This window comes from Vombatus ursinus, unplaced genomic scaffold, assembly GCF_900497805.2.
Source record: "Vombatus ursinus unplaced genomic scaffold, bare-nosed wombat genome assembly UNPS02014779.1, whole genome shotgun sequence".
Classification (NCBI taxonomy): Eukaryota; Metazoa; Chordata; class Mammalia; order Diprotodontia; family Vombatidae; genus Vombatus; species Vombatus ursinus.
The window spans coordinates 41,282,580-41,302,307 of NW_020954557.1; the positions used below are offsets into that span (position 1 = coordinate 41,282,580).

A 19,728-nucleotide genomic window follows, 5' to 3' on the forward strand; every position below is an offset into this window, starting at 1 on the left:
GGCACAGTCTCTGATTTTACACTTGAGGGGGCTTTGCTTGGAGATGTTTTCTTCATCCACCATTTCAAGATCTACATTTCAGAACCTTTGAGTCTCATAATTGGTTAATAGGGTGAAAGAGAGGCTGGCCGAGCCAACCTGGAGGTCAGCCTTGCACGTTATCTATCACACATAGCATATGTATATAGCCTGCCTATATAAACTTTACAGGTTCTCCTTTCTTCTCCTGAAATATAGATTTACAAGATGGGCTTCTTGTATAGTGAGGCCTTTTACAAAGTTCAGGAATGTAATAAGCAAGAATGTCACAGTACAGTGTACTTTTAAAATGTACGAACATTTATATCTTTACTTGAAGTCTCTCGTACAGAAGCCTGTTTGTTGCAGCTACGTCACATATATGCTCAAAACTCAGGTTGATGGAGGCAACCAGGGTCCAGGATGCTAATCTAGAGCAAAATGATAGAGGAGGTATATGGGTGTGGGTGACAATTTATAGCCCAAATGAATGATTAAATCAGCCTGAGTTTTCAGGTGTTCTCACAACTGTGTTATGGTTCAGGCGATTTTCATTTGCATCTAAATTCATGACCCCCTTTGGGGTTTTCTTGGCAAAGATATCGGAGTGGTTTGCCATTTCTTCTTCAGCTCATTTTACAGGTGAGAAAACTGAGGCAAACAGGATTAAGTGACTTGTCCAGGGTCACACAGATAGTAAGTATGTAAGGGCAGATTTGAACTCAGGATGAGGAGTCTTCCTGATTCCAAGCCCAGTGCTCTATCCACTGTGCCACCTGTGCCCCCTCACAACCATGTATTCTAGTAAATGTGTTTATTAATACATTTTGAGTTTTCTGCAGTATTCATTCTTTTCTACCATGCTTCATTCCAGATCAACATGTTCATCATTTCTATAGAGCTAGAAGCTTCCACAAAGTGCTAAGATGCAGAGTCTGAGCATCCAGAGTTGAATGGTTTCTGTTGCAGAATACTGGGGATGGTTTTAGGTAACTTTTTGGCCCAGTTGTTTTTGTTGACTTGAACAGTCAACTTTTATCTGCAAAATATAAAAAATAACTCTAGGCACTTTTCATGATTTGTTCTAAATGTGACTGTTAAAATTATTAGTTTTCTTTAAATATGTGCATTTAAAATCCATATCATTAAGTATGATTTTAATTGCAGCTTGGAGCCATTTTTTTAGGTTAATACATTTGCCATTTTATAAAATGAGAAAAAGGGAAATAAGAATCTGTATGGATGAATTTGATTTACACAAAAAATTTTAGCCACATAGTAAAGATAATCAGCATCTTTTCTCCAAAGGGCAAAAAGACAATTTTACTTTGTTGCTTATATATTTATATATTGAAATGGCAAATGGTCACTCTGTTAACTAGGAGTGCTCCAGTGCATAATCTATCAAAAAGCAATTTTTAAGAGTTTTTATTAAATAGTTTCTTATTATAAAACAGATTTGAAAACATCAGCTTTTTTTTTTTTGGTAGTGAAAAGAGCTCTGGACTTGGAACAAGAAGAGACCTAGAAACAAATCCTGCTTCCCACAACTAATAACTGCGTGATCTTCAGTAAATTACGTTGATACTTACTCTGATATTTCATATTCAAAATAGAAATAATAATATTTGTTCTACCTACCCTGTAGTTATTGGGAGGAAAGCATTTTCTCAACCTTAAGACGCTGTAGAAATATGAAAACGTAGGGGCAGCTAGGTAGGGTAGTGGATAGAACACCGGCCCTGGAGTCAGGAAGACCTGAGTTCAAATCTGGCCTCAGACACATAACACTCACTAGCTGTGTGACTCCCGGAAAATCACTTAACCCCAATTACCTCACCAAAAAATAATTTAAAAAAGTATATATGTAAGTGTAAGCTGCTCTATTCAAAGGAGGTCAAAAGGGCCATTATATCTTAAATTATTTATAGCAACACTTTTTTTTTGTAGTAGTAATGAATTAGAAACAAATTAGATGCCCATTGATTAAGAAATGGCTGAACAAGATGGGTTACATGGATGTGATGGAATTTTACTTCCTTGTAAGAAACAATGGAACCAAAAATTCAGGGAGGCCTGGGAAGATTTATATAAACTGATTAAAAGTAAAGTATGCAGAACCAAGAAAACAAAATATATTATACCTACAGCCATAAGTGTTCTGGTAAATTTTTAACAATCAGCTCCCTAAAGAGAAAAAAGAAACCTAGTATGCCAGACACAGTTTAAAATTTAACCTGCATTATATTTTCTCCATCACTTAAGTCTAGATATCAGCAAAACAATAAATCACGTCCTGGTTTGTAGCATTTGCAAATTTCTGAGGTATAAAGGCTCACGCTGAATATTTCATGATCAGTGCTCCAGCTTGGTGTGAGCTGGCTGCAGCACACCCCTGGGTCTACAACCATGTAAACACAAAGAACAACAACGACAGAAATCAGCACTGAATGCTGTGTAGTGACCAAGCTTGGCACTGAAGAAGAGAGAGAAGAATGGACCTCTCTCCCTTCTTTGCAAAGATGGGAAACTCCGGAGGTAGAAGACAGAATAGACTCCCAGACTTGACCGAACTGTTAGTATTGCTGAACTGCTTCCTAGCCCTCTTTTCTTTACTAGTCTTTGTTAAAAAGGACAGCTGTTTTAATGTGTGTGTGTGTGTGTGTGTGTGTGTGTGTGTGTGTGTGTTGAGGCGGCGGGGAGTATGGAAGGCTAGATTGGGAAACGAAGTTGATGTAAAAAAAAAAGCTACCAAAAAAAAATTTTTAATGTAATCTTGTTGTTGTTTTGTTCCAGCCATAACATTTGAGCTGGAAGGACTCTTAGAGATCACCTAATCTGAAACCTTTATTTTAAAAATGAGGGAGGGACTTTCTCAAGGCCATACAGGAAATCTGAATGTAGACACCTACTAGGAACGCACAAATGGATATGCTACGTTATTCAGTCATTTCAGTCATGTCCGATTCTTCACACTCAACCCCATTTGGGGTTTTCTTGGCAAAGATACTGAAGTGGCTTGCCATTTCCTTCTCCAGCTCATTTTGTAGATGAGGAACAAACAGGGTTAAGTGACTTACCCAGGGTCACACAGCTAGTAAGTGTCTTGAGGCCAGATTTGAACTCAGGAAGATGAGTCTTTCTGACTTCAGGCTCAGTACTTTTTTAATGTAATTGACTATAATATGGCACCTTTTAATGTAATCTACCATTATTAAAATCAAATTTTATGTTAAAGTTTTGGCACATTAAAAATGAATTTGAAGAAACATTAGGATACATAACCATGGGATCTGTGCTCTAGAAATTTTTATTGACAACAATAAAATGCTGGTTTGTTGTTTGTGCCTCAAAAAAAAAAAGAAGACTGATATTTTTTAAAAACAGATGAATCTGAGATCCCTACATGAAGGGAAGAGTAAAACTGGTTAATCTGTATTCCTGTTCAAGGCTAAAAGTTTGTGCATGCACAGCATCTTAGGTGATCTCTAAGCATCCTTTCAGCTTGAACATTATAGCTGGAACTGACTAATGTCAAAATCAGCTAACTGATTTCTATCAACCAGTAAGCATAGCTTTAAGGACTTAGATGTTTACTTAACTGGAAGAAATCTCTTCCTAACAATGTAGCTGACCAAGATCAGAGATTCTACTCTTAAGACATACACAGAAAAATCAATCCTATTCTAATGGAGCAGTATCTGTGTGACTTGTCTGTGAATTATTTGCTGTAGTGTTAGTTGAAGCTTTTTTCCCCCTGCAGGGCCATTAACTGCCTCAGCACATGGAACAAATTCAGTTCGAGTGGGATCAGGGAACAGATATGTGGAGGCTGTTTCTGAGAAGGCCAGCTCAGGCTCAGCGCCTACATGGTTTGGATCTCTAGGCCCAGCAGAACAATGTGGGCAGTCCGCCCTAGCCATATGCAATCTTGCAGCTGCAATGATGAAGAAAATTAAACTATGGAAGGAGGGCTTCACGGTGATGGGACCAAACCAGTGGTCACCCAGGCTGAATGAGGGAGGAGGAAGGCATAGGGCCAGACGACCATGAAACATGAAGGCCCATGGGGAAGAAAAATCACCTCCCTCTGCCGACTGTTTTTATTTCTGGAAAGAGGTTCCTTAGAACCATTCTTAAAATCAGGCCTGATTATAAATAAAATACTCTGAGATCTTTGTACTCAAAGTATTATAGCTTGCTAATTCTGAATATGAGATGCAACCTTTTTGCTATGCTCTTTAGGGTTGAAATTGTACCATATTCTTTCAAAAAGTTTTCTTCAGTTTGAAGCAGCTGAGGGTCAAAGAATAGTATGACCTCAGCACTGTGGACATTTTCATAATCTTTGTAGAATATTTAATAAAATAAGTATTCATTGACTTTGAATAGGAAAACATTCTCATTGGAGCATTTATGAGTGAATAAGTATAAGTATATATGGCAGGGCAGAACACTGAAGTACCCCCTTGAGGTCGTGCCTTAGGAGGATCAGCTGAAGCAATCGGGGTTGTATAAGATTGGAGAAGGGGTCAAGTGGTGAGTGGATAGAGCATTGGGCCTGGAGTTGGGAAGACTCATCTTCCTGAGTTAAAATCTGGCCTCAAACATTTACTGGCTGTGTGACCCTAGCCAAGTCACTAAACCCTGTTTGCCTGCTTCCTCAACTATAAAATGAGTCAGAGAAGGAAATGTAAAACACTCCCGTATTTTTGCCAAGAAAACCCCGAAAAATGGAGTCACAAAGGGTCAGACACAACTGAAAATGACTAAACAACGAGGTTGGAGAAGAGACACCTTGGGGCATGTGGGGAGGAAAAGAGGAAACGTGATAGAAATAGTCAAGTATTTGAAGATTATGGTTACATGGAAGAGAGATTAGATTTCTGCTTGGCCTCTGAGGTGAGACTGGGATTACTGGGTGGAAGTTGCAGGAAGGTGAATTTAGGCTTGATCTGAAAAAAAAAATGCTAATAGCTCAAAATGAAATGGGTTGCCACGGGAGGTATAGGACTCTCCTTTACTAGCAGTCTTCAATTAGAGCCTGGCTTTGGTTTAATTGTTGTCCTTGGTTCTTGAAGAGGACCAAAATGACATCACTATGCCAGAGTCAAGTTTCAGTGTATTGGGCTGTGGCTGCTTAGACTAATACGAGCTCGAAATCTTCTACCACAGGTCAGGCACAGATAGTCCACGTGAACATCTGGGGTGGATTCTCTGAATTTGCGCCTCTCACATTTCTTTTGAGCTATTTCAGTTCTGCTTTGCTCATAGAGCACAGCACCTTTTCTGATCTGGGCACGCCGTGATGAGCGGTCCTGTACCAGTGTCTCCCACGTCATACAATCCATTCCAAAGTTCTAAAGAGGGACCTTGAGAGTGTCCTTGTATTCTGACTCCATGTGAATGCTTGCCTTGTGTGAGTTCTCCATAAAAGTCTTTTTTGGCAAGTGAACATTTTGCATTAAAACATCGTGGCCAGCCCATTGGAGTTGCACTCTCTGCAGCAGAGTTTGAATGTTGGCAGTTTAGTTTGAAAAAGTCCCTCAGTGTCTGGTATCTTATCCTGCCAGGTGGTCTTCAGACTCTTCCTAAGACAATTCAAATGGAAGCGATTCAGTTTCCTGGCATGGCACTGGTATACTGTCCAGGTTTCACAGATATGCAACAATGAAGTCAGCACAATGGCTCTGTAGACCTTCAGTTTGGTCTAATACCTCTTCTCTCCCACACTGTCCTTCAGAGCTTCCCAAAAGCCTGGCATGGTGCGGTGGATAGAGTACTCATACAAGTGTTCAGATACACTGGCTTCCATTTAGCTGCATGGCCACAGGTAAGTCACCACCTCTCTGAGCCTCAGTTTCCCCATTGTCAGGGAATTAATAGGTACCTTTTTCACAGGGTTTTTGTGGGGCTGAAATAAGATAATACATGTAAAACACTTTGGAAACTTATACAAATGTCTGCTCTATACAAATGTCATTATTGTGTTGTTATAGAGAGAATTCTTATTGAGTTGCAGATTGGACTATATGCCCTCTGAGGTGAGAATGGGCAAGATACTATATCTCCTCCTCACTCCAGACTTACTTTCTCCCCCTTTTCTTCTAATCCTAAATTCTTCAGAGAGGAGTGATATGCCTTTCCCATCGTTTCAATACAAAAAGAACCACAGATAACTGCTAACTCTTGAGTAAAACGAAGCTTTCATTTAGCTCATTGCCAGTTTTGCAAATTGAGATTAATAGGAAAGAGAATGTTGAGTGGGAAAATACATTTAGTAGTTTTCCTGCCTTGTATTACCTTTCCCTTTCTGAAGTAACTCAGACCGAAGGGTGACTTTAGTTTGGAATTCGCTTGAACAAAAACACCACCTAGTGGTAGTTAGAAATATGTTGACCAGAGATATACCAGAGGTCTTTGATGCAGGAAAAACTGAAAACTTTGGTAATCAGTGGACTTCCCAATGCCGCTTCAATAAAAAACCTTTAACTTTGAGGTTTCAGCTCTAATTTTTAGCTTCAACTACAAACGTATTTATGTGAATAGGCTGCTGTTGTGAAAGGTAACATTTAAAAAGGGCCAGTTCTATAAGAACAAATTTCAAGTATTTGGGTGCCTGGCAGGCGATGAGTAGCACCTTTGGAGGATACAGTGGTGGAGTGTAGAGGATGCTTTCAAGTGGTTTACAAGTCTAGTTCTAGAGGCAAGATAGCTGCACAAGTCTACATTTGCATGCACAGGAACACAGGCCCAAGTACATACACACACACACAATAGGCTAAACACTAATTCTGTCATGGCATCCTTTCAGCTTCAGCTACAGATTAAGGAGACAGGACAAGAGAAGTCAAACACAGATGGGAGAATCAAGCAGTTATTAGGGGACAAAAGCAGGTAGGCACACTGGTCAGGGTAAACACAGAAATCAATGGTCTGAGCAGGCAGTAGGTTGGAAACAGGAGGCAGGACAAAGCAAGACTTAAGAAGGTAGCATGGAAATGTGTTTGAAGAAGATTCATCTAAAACTAGTGTGTAAAACAGATCTTAGAGGGGAGAGATTAGATGCAAAAAGACCATTAAAGAGGTGATCACAATAATCCACGAGTGAAGTAATACTATAGATTATTTTCATGACCCAGAAATAGTCCTGCTTTCACAAAGCTCTTATTTTTTAATTTTGATTTTTAGAGTCCATCTACTTAATGACTGTCTTCTTGCTGGTTAGGGACTTTTTGGAGTGATAGAAATTGTTTGCTTTTTAAAAAATTTATATTTGTGGATAAGAATACTTCTTGCATATAGGTGCATAGGTTGATGAGTAGTTCAAGATGATATAATAATTTGTTTTGTGTGTATATACTATATCTATTGAATTTGTTTAGAAATTAATGAATAAAGCATTTGTTAATTATTTGCTATGTGCAAAGCACTGTATTTAGTGCCAGGGAAACAAAAAAGTAAGACAATCTCTGCTCTCAAGGAGCTCACATTCTGATGGGAGAGACAACACACATGGAAAGTGAGCTGCAAGTCAGATGGAAAAATCCCATAGTCCTTAGGATGCAGCAGCAAAAAAAATGGCAATGCCTCTTCTTTGCTGTCACTTCCATGGTCATATTAGTTTCTGATGTTGAACCATTTGACTCTGGATTGGAAGCACTACTGTTCCAAAGACTCTCGGGTTCAGGGCCCTGTGTTGTCTCCATCAGGGTCTGAGAGAGACTCTGGTCAAGGTGGTCCTGGTGGTTTGACTTGCCTCGTACAGGCTGCCTCCTATTTCTCTGTCTCAGGGTACGCTGTTGCTTCAGCTAGGATGACTTGGGGGTGCTGTGAATGGTAGTTGGTTGGCAGTTGGTGGGGATGCCTGGCACCTTCTCTATATTAACTGCTTCCCTGGATGATGGTTGTGAGGACTGGGCTGGAAGCAGGACCAGTCCTGGGGGGTGTTACTGCTCCCATGACTTTAGTGCCTCTACGCCCATTGGTGACAGTTGGTTAGCAGTTCCTGCTGGAGGTGATGAAGAAAGTGGATCCCTTCTCCACAATGATTTCTCCCTTCAATAATGTCTGTGAGGCCTGAGCCAGAAGCAAGTTTGGTACTTTAGGGGCACTGTTATTCTCAAGGCTCCTGGGTTCAGGGTCCTGGGCTATCTCAATCATGGTTTGAAAAGAGACCGTGGTCAAAATGGTGGTGGAAGTGGTCTGACTTGCTTGGTATATCATGTACAGGTTGTTTTTCCCCAAGCAGAATGTAAGCTCCTTGAGGGCAGAGTCTTTCATTTTTATTTGTTTTTTTTATCCCAGTGCCTAGCACAGTGCCTGACATATATTTTAGGTGCCTAATAATTGCTTATTGGTTGAATAAATGGGCCCTTGGTCATGGCAGGCAAGAAACCGGCTGTGCAAAAACAATACAACATAATTTGTTAAGTTCCAACCTTGAGCAGCTATATAATGGGTGGATTGGAGAGGGGAGAGGCTAGATGCAGGGAACCCAGTAAGGATATTATCACATCCAAACATGGGATGATGAGGGCCTGAACCAGGGTGGTCATGGTGTGAGTAGATAAAAAGGGACAGATTTAAGAGATGTGAGGGAGAATCAGGAAGACAGCCATTGATTGTATATGGAAGTGGATTAGTCTGAGGCTGGGTAACCAAAAGAATGGAGCTGCCCTCAACAGATCTAGGGAAGTTGGGAGGGAGGGAAGAATTAGGGGAAAAGATAAGGAGTTCTGTTTTGTACATGTTGCGTTTGAGATGCCTCTATGATGTCCAGGTAGGGATGTTCTGGAGGCAGCTAGGTGGTTCAGTGGATAGAGTACAACTCTTAGTCAGGAGATATTTGAAACCCGCCCAAGACACTTACTAGCTGTGTGACCTTGAGCAAGTTCCTTTTACCTCCTTGCACCTCAGGTTCCTCATCTGTAAAATGGGTATAATGATATCACCTACCCCAGAGGATTGTATTGAGGATCAAATGAGTTAACAAACATAAAGCACTTTGCAAACCTTAAAATTAAAGATGAATATAAACCCTCGCTATGATTATGATTGTGATGATGGTGATGACGTCCAACAGGCTGTTGGTGATGCAAGGCTGAGCCTCAGAGGAGAGGGCTAGGTAGTCATCTTTATGGAAGCGGTAGTGGAATCAAAATCTGGTGAGTTGATGAGTTCATAGAGAGACAAACTGACCAACAGAGGGTGAGGGTTTGTGTGTGCATATGTGTTTGTGTATATGTGAGTATGTGTACGTTTAGGTGGAGAGAGAAAAGGCAGTAGGTGCTATTTTTATCCCAGTTGTACAGATTAGGAAACTGAGGCAAACAGAGGTAAAGTAGTTTGCCGAGAGGCACGCAGCTCCTGAACCTCTCAGGCTGAATTTGAACTCAGGGCTTCCTGACTCCGGGTCTAGTATTCTTTCCACTGAGTCACCTAGTTGTATCTGTGATTTTAATCATGTTATCAAATGAGATCACATACGTACAGGACTTTGCAAACCTAAAGTGCTAAATAAATGCATGAATGCTAGCTATCATTATTATTATTAAACAAGTACTTCTGCTAAAGCAGATTGTAACTCCTCTATGTGTCCTAATCCTATGGAATTCTTCCATGTGTCTTTTCATAATACCTTTATTTATGTCTCCAATGTGCAATAGTGGCAGGATGATTCCTTTAATATCTCAAGGGCACCAAAGCTGAACTCCCAGTCTCTCCTTTATTTGGGGCTGCCCCCCTTCTTTTCTGGTCACACAAGTTCTTAATTATGGCTTTTATTCTACTTCTCAAGCATAAGGTATCATTAGTACTTCCTCCTGCCATAGGTTTTCCATTACCCTTTGGATCACCTACCATTTTGCATTCTTCTCAAGATCATTGTGTTCCATTATTGGTTGCAATATGTTAATATGAAAAAGACTGATTGTTGTCCTAACAAACAGTATAGGATCATTGATATGCTATATAGTTTCACCCTATATAGTTTCATCTGAGAACAGATATAAATTTAAAAATTATTTTTTAAAAATCTTACTTTAGGATTTCTTTTTGTTAAATGTTGCTAATGGGTAAAAAAAAAAAACCAGCAACAACAATGATTCAACAATTAAGAAATGGAAGGTCCTTAAATATCACCTAGTCCAACCACCACTCCCCCGCCTTTTTTTTTTTTACAGATGAGAAAACTGAGGCTCATTTAGGTTAGGGGACTTTCCTGAGGTCCCATAGGTTGTAAGTGGCAGAGTCAGCATTCAGGTAGAATGGAGAATATATATCTTTGGCAGGTCTCACATTATCTTTGCAAAAATGGAACAAGTTCTACAGCATAAAGAAAATTATGAGTAGTTATAAAAAGGTATACATATTTAAAATGTATATTCTATACCCTAATGCAATAAAAATAGCAATCAACAAAGAAAACACAAGCAAATGATACAACCCTAAATAGAGAATAATGTTACATTTGAAAATTAAGGTAAACTGAGAGACAATGATCAATTTATTAGGCTAGCAGTAACCAGTAAATTGGGTCAGTGGCCCCCCTCAAAGACCAAAGACCTTGAGATAGGGCTTACCAGCCCTCATATAGTTTGGGGGAATACAGAATTGGGTAGGTGGGGAAGACAATGGGATTGGTTGGATATTGGGAATGAGGGGCTAGCAACAACCCCCTCCTTCCCTCCTGTGACTAAGAAATGCTCATTGTTTGAGTCCACCTGCAAGGTTGGAGATAAAGGACCAGACTTCTTTGGATAACAAACTGGACATCCTTGAAGGTTAGTTTGGTGGTATGAAGGTACTAGACCAGACTCCCTGGTGTCCACCTGCATCTCTCAAGAATAACAAATTTTCTTCGGGCAAGAATAGAACAGTGATTAGCAGGAGAACTGAACTTCTAAACTTAGTTCATAAGCAAAGAGACGAAGAAGTGTGGCTTGAGCAATCCTACAAAATGGGGCAGTAATATAGGATAGGATCAATTATGGAATAGAACCAATTATAAAATGATACAGAATCAATTAACTTCTTCAGTAGGTAAACGGGATTGTAAATAATGACAGGATCAAAGAACAAACCATAGAAATAAGCATCAAACAAGTATTTATTCAGCACCTACTATGTTCCAGGCCCTGTTATGTGTTGGAGCACTAAAATAAAAATGAAATAGTCCCTGCTGTCATAGAGCTTCCATTCTATTAGGAGAGACAACACATACACATATAACACGTACATATATAAATACAAACAGAATAAATAAAAGTAAAAGCAAGAGAAATCAAATAATTAGGGAAATAAATAAAAGCTCTTCTTGTAGAACTGAATCTGGGAAGAAATAAAGGATTCTACAAGACAGTGAAGAGAAAAAAGAGAGTCCTGGGCATGAGGATATGGGAAGATGTAGGACTGCATGTCAGCAAGGCCAATTTACCTAGGTTATAGAGTGTGAGAAGAGGAGTGACATAGGTTTGGGCTAGATTGTAAAGGGCCTTTAAAAATAAGCGGAGGAATTAATATTTTATCCTGGAACCATGCTTAGACCTACAAATAAGGAAAATCATTTCAGCAGCTATGTTGTTGTCGTGTCTGATTCTATGTGACCTCCACACATGACGTTTTCTTGGCAAAGATACTGGAATGGTTTGTATTTCCTTCTCCAGTAAGTCCCCATCTTATAGATGAGGAACTGAGGCAGATAGGGGTTAGGTGACTTGCCCAAGGTCACAAAATGAGTGTCTGAGGCCAGATTTGAATTCAGAATTTTCTGACTCACTGCACCATCTAGCTACCTCATCATTTCAGCAGCTGTGTAGAGGATGATTTCAAGTAGAGAGAGACTTAATTTCATGGGACCAACTGAGTGACCATTGCCATAGTCCTGGTAAGAATTGATAGGGACTGGAACTAAGGTCTATAGCAGTGGTCACCTGATTGGTCCCACTAAGTCAAATCTTGACATTTCTTTCTTCACAGTATCACTCTCTTCTGTGCCATGCTTACTACTCTCAGAGCAACTGGTTCAATATAAGAGAATAAGGAGTTGTAGATAATATTTCTGTGAATATGACAAGACAATGTCCACTGGAGTTTTGTCTTCATTGAGAGAAAATTTTGTGGAAAACAGTGACTTCAGTTTAGACTGGATTGGATTAATTTTAAATGTATAATCATTTTGGCTTTATACCGTATCTGAAGAAAGTACTAAAAGAGACATGTCATACTTCATATTACATATTACAGTTTTATAGATAATCTTAGAAAGTCTTAGTTGGGTGGAAATGAGGCAGAGAATAATGAAGTAGGGGAAATCTCAGGATCCAGGAGCAGTAAGGAGCATTCCCAATACTGTACATTTCACCTGCAAATAGCTTGACTCTGGGTCCACCTGCTGGTGCAGGATTTTTTCTACTGCAATTGTAAGAGAAGGTACTTTCTTACATCATAGTTTGCATTTCTTTTTCAGGCTGAAGAGTCAATGACACTTTTTTCCCTCTCAATATTCCTTTTTTCCCCCTCTGGCTACAGGTGGGTTTTCTTCCCCAGAAACAATGAAAAATTCCTCAATGATCTTGTAGATGGTATTAAAACAATTTGAACTATTCAGTAATGCTTAATCCACGTCCAAGTGACCTGAACTAACACCAGTATTATTTCTGGTGTCATCTATTGAGCAGGCACAATAGAAATCTAACTGCCAGTTATTTTTCTTTCTTTCTTTTTTTTTCTTTTTTTGGCTTCTTTGGCCAGTCGATGGGGTTAAGTGACTTGCCCAGGTTCACACAGCTTATGAGTGCCAAGTGTGTGAGACCAGATTTGAGCTCGGGTCCTCCTGACTCCAAGGTTGGAGCTCTATCCATTGCACCACCTAGCTGCCCCTTTTATTTTATTTATCAATTGATTAATTAATTAATTAATGTTTTTCTGCAAGGCAATGGGATGAAGTGACTTCCCCAGAGTCACACAGCTAGTAAGTGTCAAGTGTCTGAGGTCACATTTGAACTCAGGTCTTCCTGAATCCAGGGCCGGTGCTATATCCACTGCGCCATCTAGCTGGCCCCTAGTTATTTTTCTAACTGCCTTTAAATTTCAGACTTCAAAAATCCAACCCATAACTAACAAAAGTTAGTCTCTTTCTTTCTCCTGGGTGCAAATGACATTATAAATTAATCCATAAACAGGTAGGAGCTGGGAATTAGAATAGACCTGGGGAAGCTGATAGATCTACAGCGTGGGACGTAGGCAAGTATGAGAGGAAGGATTTGTATTTAGATCCTCTGACTGCAGAGCCTGTGCTCTGTTCTCTGTCCTAGAATGCTAGTTTCAGAGAACCTCTTCCTGTGTTCTGGGGCAGTTAGGTGGCGCCATAGTGCATTGAGTGCTGGCCTGGAGTCACAAAGACTCAAGCTCCCTGAGTTCACATCTGGCCTCAGATACTAGCTGTGTGAGCCTGGGCAAGTCACTTAATCCTGTTTGCCTCAGTTTCCTCATCTGTCAAATAAGCTAGAGAAGGAAATGTCAAACCACTCTGGTATCTTTGTCAAGAAAACCCCAAATGGGGTCACAAAGAGTTAGACACGACTGAAAAACAACTGATGCGAAGTGAGGTAGAATAAGAAAAACAGTGGGACTATCACAATGTAAGGAGAAATAACAATTTAGGGTGATTTTTTTCAAATGATTCAACAGAATTCCTTTACATAAAAATCCCCTTAGTCCACACAAGACATAAAGTCACAAAACTTCTATTAAATGTAATCTTTCCTATACATATCTGTCGTTATAGCAGTGGATGTCTGTATGATGTTTTAACACCTCTGAGAGCTAGGCACTAGAGGAATGATTCTCTCCATTTGACACTTGACCTGAAGAAATCAAGGCTCAAATAAGGTAAGTCACAAGGTCTCATGTCATAAATACCTGTTGGACATTTTGGACAAGGTGTTCTGGAGGCATCACAAGGTCCAAAGTAAACTTGTTCTCTTTATTTTCCTTTTATTGCCTTTGAACGTCCCTGTTTCTGTTGAGGATACCACCATTCTTTCAGTCACAGAGGTCTGCAATCTCAGACTCAGCCTTCGCTACCCACTCTCTCTCACCCTCCTATCCAGTCAATAGCCTATCTTATTGATTGTGCCTCCACAACCTTTCTTACATCTGCCTCTTTCTCTCCACTCACAAAGCCACCACCATATAATTGACTTTCCTGCCTCATCTCTCCCTTATCCAATCCATCCTCCAAATATCTTTCAAAGTGGTTTTTCTAAAGTGAAAATCTGACCATGTCATTCTCTTTCAAAGTTAACTCCACTGGCTCCTTTATTACCTTTAAGATCAAATATAAATACCTCTGTCTGGCATTTTTAACCTTTCACGAATTGGTTCCAACCTACTTTTCCAGTCTTATTATACATTACTCTCCTTCGTTAACTTTAGTTTTAGCCAAATCTGCTTTCTTACTCTTCTTCACACACATTTTCTCTCGCATCCCCATACCTCATGCCTGGAATGCATTCCATCCTCACCTTTACCTCTTAGAATACCTAGTTGCTTTCGAAGCCTAACTCAGATGTCACCTCCTCAATGAAGCATTTTCTGATCATCCCAGCTTCTAATGCCCCTCCTTCCAAAATCGCCTTGTATTTATTTTGGATATACTAATATATATAATCTCTGCCAGTACAATGCAAGATCCTTACCTGTGTGACTTTAGACAAACTACTTAATGCCCTGAGTCTCAGTTTCTTTATTTGTAAAATGAGAGGGTTTGATTAGATGTCCCTTGAGGTTACTTCCAGCTCCATGTCCATCATCCTATGATACTCTGACTGTTATACTTTTGTCTTTATATTCACAGCAGCTGAGCACTTAGTAGGTTTTTAATAAACACTTATTAATCAGTGGCACACATCATTATCACCATCATCATCATCACCATCATCACCACCATCATCATCATCATCATCATGGTTATTGTTGGGATTCAAACCCAAGCCTTCCTGAGTCCAAGTCTAGTTGTCTGTCCACTATATACCATAAAAATCTAATTTACCCACCATCATTGAGGAATGAGGTATACCAAATAAGTGGTTTTTTCCATTAAATGACAGAAACACAGAAGTAACATAGCAGAGATAGCTAGGTTGTTCAGTGGGTAAAACACTGGACTTACAGTCAGGAAGACCCGAGTTCAAACCCAGCCCAGACACTTACTGACACTCTGGACAAGTCGCTTAACCTCTGCCTGCTTCGGTTTCTTTATCTGTAAAATGAGGATAATAATAGCACCTACATCCCAGTGTTGTTGTGAGGATAAAATGAGATAATATTTATAAAGTGCTTTGTAAACCTTAAAGCACTATAATAAGTGCTAGCTATTATTAATGGATGGAGATTTAGAGTCAGGAAAACCCAGATTCAAATCCTGCCTCTGTCAGTAAGTATCTGTATGACCCTAGGCAAATCAATTACTCCAACACGTCTCAGCATATAGATCCAGTGCTGACATATGGCCAGGAAAATTTCAAAGTGGTGTAATTCCTGTGTCAGAATTTTATTTAAATTTATTTAAAATTTTAATTTCAAAATGGTGTCATTCTTATGAGATGAAATAGTGTATTTGCAGGGCTTCTTAAACTTATTCCACTCGAGACCCATTCAGCACTTCTTAAACTGGGGGGAATGGGGGATGGGAGATCTCAACACACAATTTAAGAAGCATTGAATTATAAAACACCTTTGCAAACACTTAGGTGCCAGTAGTAAAACCCATGGGAAAACAAATACCCAACATTTAGGCAATAAGCAAACAGGAACTAAGGGTACTAATATGAGCAAAATTTGACCTAAGGGATATCATTGAGACTTGGTTGGTTGAAACTCATGACTGGGCCTTGGCTCTGGATAAGTAAAATATATTCAAAAGAAACAAGAGATAAAAGGTTCAAGGGTGTGGTACCTTTGCTTATCAAGAAGCATGAGGGAGCTTATTTGAGTGAAGGTCAATGGAGGGAGAAACAAGTGATTTTACCACAGGCATACAGTACAGACCACCTAGAGAGGAAATAGATGAAAATAGATCAAAAGCCTGGAACAGAGGTGTGATGGAAAGAATCTAATTTTCTTGGCATCTGCCGGGATCTCTCTCTGTCTCTCTATCCCTCTGTCTCTGTCTGTCTGTCTCTCTTTCCTTTTCTCCCTCCTTCCCTCCCTCCTTTCTTTCCCTCTCTTTCTCTCCTCTTTTCTTCTCTCTCCCTTTCTCCCTCCTTTCGTCTCTCCCTCTCCCCCCTCCCTCCCTTTAAAAAAAATCAATTGTATTTCATTTTTCAGGTCCACATTCTTTGTCTTCTTCCCCACACCCAATCTTGAGAAAATAAGAAAAACAAAACCCCTGTTGCAAACAGTCAAGCAAAAGTAGTTCCTACACTGGCTGTGCTGCATGCACCTCTTCCCCATCCTCACCTCCCTCCCTGTTAGTTATCTCAGTCTGCACTCTGAATCTATTCCCTCTCTATCAGTAGCATGCTCCATTATGAATGAACCCTTTGGAATTGTGGTTGGTCATTATGTTGATCAGAATTCCTTTCAAAACTATTTGCCTAGGGGCAGCTAGGTGGCAGTGGATAGAGCACTGGCCCTGGAATCAGGAGGACTTGAATTCAAATCCACCCTCAGACACGTAACACTCACTAGTTGTGTGACCCTGGGTAAGTCACTTAACCCCAATTGCCTCACCAAAAAAAAAAAAAAACCCAGTTATTTGCCTTTATAATATTGCTATTGTATAAAATTATTCTCTTCGTTCTCACTTCACTTTCCACCAGTTCATACAAGTTTTCCCAGATTTCTCTGAAACTCCTTCCTTCATAATTTCTTACAGCACAGTCAACTAATAACTTCTTGATTTGTCTTAGCGACAATTTCATCCTTTAAAAGGTGAATGAACCAATAAGGGGAAATTCTATTCTGACTCATTGCTGGTGTGGAAATGATGAGAACCCTTGGGAGTTCCCTCCTAGAATTTGACATAGAGAAGAAAAGGAAATCTGGGCATAGTCTTATATGTACCCTAGTTTTGGAGAAAGGGGATTTCAAAGGATTCAGAGAAAAGATACGTAAGATCCCATGGACTAAAATTCCACAAAGTTAACCCAAGAGGAGTGAGAGATGCTATATAGTACAGGGTCCTTAACCTATTTGTTGTCCATTGGTCTCAGATTTCAGGGCATCCCTGAATGGGATGGGGGGTGGGAATTATATCTTTTTCACTAACTTCTAACTGGAATTTAGCATTTCCTTTAGTTATGTAAAAGCATTTGTTCTTAGAAAGTATTCATAGGCTTTAGCCAGACTTCCAAAGGGATCCATGACACACACACACAAAAGTTTAGGGACCCTGGTTCTAGAATGAAATTCTGAAGACATAAATAGAAGTGATTTCATTGAGAAAGAAAGTGGGATTTGTCTGAAGAGACATGTATGGTTGCATAGAAACTCATCAACCTGTTTATAGTTAAATTTAAAATGTCTGGAAGATATAAGCAAAGTGAGGTAACCAGGAGATAAATGTCCCAGTATGGCACAGTCCTGTACCAATAGTGTTGAATGCTAAAGTTCAGAATGAGCTAAGGACAGTGAGGAAAGGTAGGCATAAGGTAGAAGTAGAATTAATAATATCAAAAGAAAAAGGAGGAGCAAAGAATTGATAGGATCTTTGCTTTGGGTGGACAGAATGATGACAACTGACTAAAAAGCAAAATTGATCAATTCCTTTTTTGTTTCTTCTTTTTCTTGCTAAACAGAATGAAATTTGCCCTGGAAATGACAGAACAAAAATGACAAGGAGGAACTTGATAGCCATTATAAGTAAGTGGATATCTAGTTGGCCAAAATGAATTAGTCACTACTGGTTCAATGTCAGTGTGTCAGGAGAGCCTTGTGGAGGACCTGAGGGATCTGTATTTATCCTGGGCTGCTTAACACTTTTCTCCATGACTTAAATAATGGCAATATGCTCGTCAAATTTGCTGATGACACAAAGCTGGGAGGGACAGGGAGATAACATACAAGATGACAGTCAGGATACAAAAAGACCTTGACAGGCAAGGGCACTGGGTTGAATCTAACAAGGTGGAATTCAATAGTGATCAAGGTCAAGTCTTACACTTGGGCCTGGGAGTTCTGAAGAGAGATCTACAAGTCCAATCTAAATGTAATGTGGTATCTGACAAAGCCAAGGAGATCTAGGGCTGCATTAAGAGGGGTGTAGCTTATGGGAATGAAGGAAGGTGGGAGGGAAAGGAAGTGGAAGGGGAAATAAGGGTGTTTATATTCCCACTATACTCTGCATTTATCAAACCTCACCTGCAGCGTTGTGTTAAGTTCTGGGCACAGGCACACACAAAGGCACAAATTCAGTCTCTCCCTGTCTACTGACTGGCTCTTCCCTGCTGCCTAAAACAACAACAACAACAAAAGCGCTCTCATTTGATCCTTCCATTCCTGCTCCCTAGCAATGAGATAATAATTAAACCCACAGGAGCTGATGAGAAGAGAAGAAGACCCAGGGCGGAGTCTCCATAAACACCTGTAGTTCTGGGGCATGATATGAATGATGAACCAGTAAAGGGGAGAGATGAAGCATTTATATGGCATCTGCTATTTTCCAGTAACTGTGTGAAGCACTTTACAATATTATCTCATTCAATCCTCGCAATAACCCTGCAAGGTAAGTAGTATTATTATCTCCATTTTACAGTTGAGGAAACTGAGGCAAAAGAGGTTAAGTGGTTTGCCCAGTGTCACACAGCTAATGAATGATTGGGGCCAGATTTGAGGAGACTGAGGAGGAGCAAACAGTGTCATGAAAACTGAGAGAGGAGAGGGCATCCAGGAGGAAAGACTTGTCAGCAATTGTCAAATACATGATAGACACCGAGAAGGGTGAGGACGGAGAAAATACTACCAGATTTGGCAATTAAGGGATCTTTGCTAACTGAAGAAAACAATTTCAATTGAGTGATCAGGTTGGCAGCTAGATTTTAAATGGTGGAAGAGTGGAGGAGAGGAAGGGAAGTGAAGGCGGCAATTATAAACAGGTTGGGTTTTTTCCCCCCAGAAGTTTGGGTGAGAAAGAAAGAAGAGATATGGCAGCAAAGGGAATGGTAGGGTCAAATGCAAGTTTTTGTTCTTTTTGTTTTTAAGGAGAGGGGATAGTTGGGCACGTGTAGTAGGAAAGGGGGCAGCTAGGTGGCGCAGTGGATAGAGCACCAGCTCTGAAGTCCGAAGGACCTGAGTTCAAATCCGGTCTCAGACCAAACACTTGTCACTAACTAGCTGTGTGACCCTGGGCAAGTCACTTAACCCCAATTGCCTAAAAAAAAAAATTGAGAAAGTAGTAGGGAAGGAGTCAGTAGATAGAGAGAGGTGGAAAATTAGAGAGGGAAGTGGGATAATTAAGGAGCAAGTAGCTGGAGAAGATTGAAGGAGATAGGATCAACAACCATTCTGGACAGCAGTTTGGAATTATTCCCAAAGAGCTATAAAACTGTGCATACACTTAGATTCAGCAATACCACTACTAGGTCTTATCCCAAAGAGATCATAAAAAATGTACAAAAATATTTATAGCAGCTCTTTTTGTGGTGGCAAAGAGTTAAAAATTGAGTGGATGCCCATCAGTTGGGGAATGGATGAACAAATTGTGGT

The 19,728-nt window shown here is 40.0% G+C and overlaps 2 long non-coding RNA genes across 2 annotated transcripts in view; both read left to right on the forward strand.

Annotated features, from left to right (window-relative positions):
- LOC114045915 overlaps positions 1-16,661 on the forward strand; it is a 30,988-nt gene extending 14,327 nt beyond the window's left edge. The window contains exons 3-5 of the long non-coding RNA XR_003569439.1: positions 5,762-5,851; positions 13,808-13,911; positions 16,624-16,661. This is a non-coding gene — a long non-coding RNA (uncharacterized LOC114045915). The remainder of the gene's footprint in view (positions 1-5,761; positions 5,852-13,807; positions 13,912-16,623) is intronic.
- Positions 16,662-16,691: 30 nt separating this feature from the next.
- On the forward strand, positions 16,692-18,726 carry LOC114045916. The gene is made up of 3 exons (XR_003569440.1): positions 16,692-16,727; positions 17,823-17,886; positions 18,560-18,726. It is a non-coding gene; the product is annotated as an uncharacterized LOC114045916 (long non-coding RNA).
- Positions 18,727-19,728: the final 1,002 nt, after the last annotated feature.